Below are 5,002 nucleotides of genomic sequence, written 5' to 3' on the forward strand. Positions count from 1 at the left end.
ATTACCGAAAGGGGGGATTGTTGTAGGGCAAAGGCAAAGGAACCTGCTGAATATATGTATGCATATATGTATGTGTAAAATGGTAACCAGATACAAAATGGCTGCCAGGGATTCTGCAAAGCACTAGGGGAATTCAGCTAACAGTTAGCTTCACTACATTTTTGGGTAGCTGATGACACTGCAGTTCCATGTACAGGAACACTGGAAAGAGCGAGCTCAGCAGAAAGTCCTTAATCAACAAACCACAGACAAGATGCCCCAGCAGAATACTGAACAAAGAAATTCCTGTGACTGTGTAAGGATAAGGAGGTTAGGTGCAGACAGAACCCAAGGACAGTAGAGATAAGGGGATCTGGAGAATCTCACGAGGCCATGAATAAGCCCCAGCTAAAACATGAGGTGATCACACAGTCCCCTGGTGTTTGGGGGCCAATTCCATTGTCCCAGTGGAATGGATTTGTAATTTATAGTCCTTATGATTGGATTGTGTCCAGCTGACATGGGCTAAGTAATTGTAATGAACTGTTGTAAAACATATCAATATCGATGAATTTCTTTGTTCGGTGGAGTGGAATGCCTGGAGTTGGACCAGAGGCTCTCTCCCCGCCTGTGTAATAAAGGCCATTTTGGGATTGGAACCGACCCCGAATGTCGAGTGATTCTTCCAGAAAAAGATTTGTGCTAACATAACCCGTGCTGTACCAGCCCTGGGAGAGATTGATGGGAAAGTGTAGAGGGAGCTTTACTCTGTATCTAACCCCGTGCTGTACCTGCCCTGGGAGAGATTGATGGGACAGTGTAGAGGGAGCTTTACTCTGTATCTAACCCCGTGCTGTACCAGCCCTGGGAGGCTTTGATGTGACTGTGTAGTGGTAGCTTTACTCTGTATTTAACATTATTGTCCTTTTTAATCCACTTGTTTCACACCGAAACAAATCGTAACCATGATGTGAATTTAACGCCACGTGATTCTTTGAAATCATCTTTAAATGATTGGGTAAAACCACTCCTTATGCCACCGAAAAACAGCTTTGATTCCAGGTCTCGGCGATAAATTTTATAACACCATTTTTAAATTCAAAACCTTATAAAATTGACGACATGCAGCCAACGTGCAAAAGTAAGAATTCTTTTAATCACCGTTAATTAGCCGATAACCTTCTTCAGAATGAAATAAATAATAATATAATTACTGAGGAACAGTGGTATCCTCAATCATTCATTTTCTCTTTACATGTGATGAACTTTTATCCCTATCTCATTTACACGCTGTATGAGAATGGTTTAAAATTGTAAGTGTTTATGACTCAGTTGTAAAACCATTGATTGTGTGTGTGCCGATTCTTGATAGGAGGAGCACTTGAGACCGTAGTTCCAGTTCTTTCTGTGTATCAATAGAATCAATTTCCACCAGTTTCTTTAAACCCAATAACATAATTTATTTCGAGTGGGCTGGATGGAGGAACATGATCCATGTAAAAAATTGTTATCGTTTTACTTGAACGGAATGCTCATAAAATATTGGAGTGGGAACTAATTGGATAATAGCACAGCTGGCAACATTTGCGGAATAGATTCGTGCAGCCAAAACGCACAATGACAACCTGGGACTGTGCGGCACTGAATACTCGGGGAAAAACAGTTAAACACTTCGTCCCTGGGTGGGCTCGAACCACCAACCTTTCGGTTAACAGCCGAACGCGCTAACCCATTGCGCCACAGAGACTGATGGACGTATAAGGTTCAAGGCATCCCAAACCAGGGTGTCAGACAGTTAAAGCTTCAGATTGCTCTGACCGGGATGGAACTTGTCCACTCTCAGTGGTACTTTTCACAAATAAATAGAGGGACATTCATTGTGGATGCGTGGAAACAGTCTGGTCCCGCACACTGCAGACACTTACATGTCACCGCCAACCAGCTCTCTTGCAACCGGTGTGATCTACCTTCCAGCCTTCCAGTGCCTTGTCTGTGACAAAGTATTCTGATTGTCTCGGAGCCGGTGTTAGGTTTGAATTCCTTTTCAGCTCCTGACTGTGGATATTCCTGTGATTAAACAGGAACTAAATGCTAACAGGGACAGTTGGATTCACCGTTTCTTTGCTTGGTGAAATTTCAAAGATTGAAAGCGACACACGTCAACCCCAAACCTCCCGTGAGATGGAAGCCCAGTTGTTGTTTCAAGCTTGAATGCGGGAACAAGCAGAACTTATTCAAAGAAAGTCCAAGTACCTGAGACGCCTGATTATTTGCACCAAACTCCTTTGCAAAGATTTGAGGTTCATGTTTGGTGATCTGGGTACATCTTTTGCCAAACTACAACACTTCAAACATAACTCAACGGCCTTAAAGCGCTTTGGGGTGAGATGAGTTCCTGAAAGGCACTGCAGAAATGGAAGTCCTTCTTTGCAAAAGTTCGATGCAATTTCAAAATTTGCGAGCAATATCAGGGCTCCTCTGGGATCCCTCGTAAATTTCAATGAACAACTCCGAAGGGAGAATCATAGCCCGAGACCAACGAGCCAACTGTTTGACAGACGTGAAGATAAGGTGTAACCATGATCAAAGCATTTTTGTGTGTGTCGCTATTCAGAACATAAGAACTTAAGAACTAGGAGCAGTAGTAGGCCATATGGCCCCTCGAGCATGCTTCGCCATTTAATATGATCATGGCTGATCCGATCATGGACACATCCCTGCCACTTCCCCATAAGCCTTATTCCCTTATCAGTTAAGAAGCTATCTCTGTCTTAAATGTCTTTAATGTCATGGCTTTCTCAGCTCTCTGAGGCAGTGAGTTCGGCAGATTTACAACCCTCTGAGAGAAGAAATTCCTCCTCATCACAGATTTAAATGGGCGGCCCTTTATTCTAAGATGATGCCCCCTAGTTCTAGTCTTCCCTATCAGTGGAACCATCCTCTCTGCATCCACCTTATCAAGCTCCCTCATTACCTTATACATTTCGATAAGATCACCTCTCATTCTTCTGAATTCCAATGAGTAGAGGCCCCACCTAATCAACATTTTCTCATAAGTCAACCACTCATCTCCGGAGTCAACCCAGTGAACCTTCTCTGAACTGCCTCCAAAGCAATTATATCCTTTCGTAAATATTGTAAGTGTTTGTGATCCTCGCCCAATTGCCAGATGGACGGTTTGAATCGCCCCCACCTTACGAAAGTTCTAGATCCGGGAATTATTATTCAGAGTGTAAATTAAATGAGTCACGGAAAGGGATGCTTCAGTGATAAATCATAGTATACTTATTTGATGTAACATACACTGGCTAAAACATGCACTGCTAAACGAAATGTCTCTGTGGAGAATAAAATCCTGGTTACAAACAACTTACATACAGTACAGAAATGAATCTAGTAACACGCAGTAATTCCCTGGTGGATTCTAACCCCACCCCTACCAATGAATTACCCTCCCCAGAATAGCCCTGAAAAGCTTCACTTTTGAGGAAACCCTGAGCCATTACCCAGCTGGCCTGGGATATCTGGTTACTGGCTTGGGACACTCACGACCATGTTCACCACCACACGCAGCCCGTTTCCTTGTTCAGCTCAGCTGTGGGAAGTCACTGCCTGGTCTTCAGTCTCGGTGGCTTCTTCTGCAGTACTGCGGCCCCTTCCTCTGGTACATCGATCGGTGGAGCGAGAGCAAGAGGGAGAGGGGGCTCTCTCTCGACATAAGTTACAAGCTGCAAGCTCCAAGCTTCACACCAAGCTCCAAGCTAAAAATAAAGTGGAAAGGACCCTGTCTTTCTGGGTGTCTTGCTACCCCTATCTTTCCCGCCAATCTTTAAAACCCCTTTGTTTCTAAGCACGGGTACTTAGTCAGTGATGGGCCATCCCACCCATGCATTGGGCTGATGGCCCTTAGTCTGGGCATCTCTCTGAGCCTTTGTGTTGGGAAAGACCCAGCTCCTCCTTGGCTGGCCAGGCTGGTGGGTTCATTGTTCTGTGTCTCCTTCTGAGATGGAGGTGAGAAGTGCTTTTACAAATTAGAGTAGCTTTGTCAGTGGCCCCCCTTCCTGGCCAACAGCTCTTTTGTCAATGGATGACTGACAGGTCTTTTGTACCAGCTCACTGCCATGCGGTCTCTGGAGTTTTAACAAAACCAGCTTTTTCACATATCTGCGCAGGGTGTCCCCAGCACAGGGAAAATAGCCTCAGAAAAATAAAATCCACAAAATATTCTCGACTGAGTTCATTTTTTAAACAGAAACTTTGCGATCTCTTCATTCTGCTCTGCTAATTATCGATCTTGCCACGTAAAAAGTGTGTTGGCATTGCAATGCATTAATGTAAAATTAATTAAAAGAAAATGCAACGTTTTGTCGAGTGCAAAACATGCAGTGCCTGCATTTCAAAAAGCGTTGCTTTTATTCATCCTGCGGAATGCATATTGCACAGATAATCTCAGCACACATTGTGCAGGCAAAGGCAGCATTAGACAACAAAGTGATTTGTCCTCCGCTGATTTGTAGCAGATAACTGACGGTTGAGCACACAATTTGACAACTAGACTTGTAGATCAAGCATCAATGAAAAAGGCAACAAAACTGCCCACCAGCACCAGGTGTCTTTCACTTGTTTGTCCCAAATTTTCAGCAGCTGGGACAACAAGAATTTAGGTTTTACTGAGATTTGAACTCAGATCACTAGATTAAAGTCAAGAGGGCTCACCATTACACCATTGTACCAACTATGCCAAAACTTTTGAAACATACTTCGTCACAGACAAGGCACTGGAAGGCTGGAAAGTAGATCACACCGGTTGTGGGAGAGCTGGTTGGTGGTGACATGGAAGTGTTTGCAGTGTGCGGGACCAGACTGCTTCCACACTTCCACAATGAATGTCCCATCATTTCGTTGGGAAAAGTACAACTGAGAGTGGATAAGTTGCATCCCGGTCGGAGCAATCTGAAGCTTTAACTGACTGACACCCTGGTTTTGCATGTCTTGCAGTGTGTATCTGTGGCGCAATGGTTTA

General features: G+C 44.1%; 1 non-coding gene across 1 annotated transcript; it reads right to left on the bottom strand.

Annotated features, from left to right (window-relative positions):
- Positions 1 to 1,652: 1,652 nt before the first annotated feature.
- Positions 1,653 to 1,726, bottom strand: trnan-guu (transfer RNA asparagine (anticodon GUU)). Its single transcript has one exon. It is a non-coding gene; the product is annotated as a tRNA-Asn (tRNA).
- Positions 1,727 to 5,002: the final 3,276 nt, after the last annotated feature.

Source organism: Pristiophorus japonicus, unplaced genomic scaffold (genome assembly GCF_044704955.1).
Source record: "Pristiophorus japonicus isolate sPriJap1 unplaced genomic scaffold, sPriJap1.hap1 HAP1_SCAFFOLD_58, whole genome shotgun sequence".
In the NCBI taxonomy this organism is placed as follows: Eukaryota; Metazoa; Chordata; class Chondrichthyes; family Pristiophoridae; genus Pristiophorus; species Pristiophorus japonicus.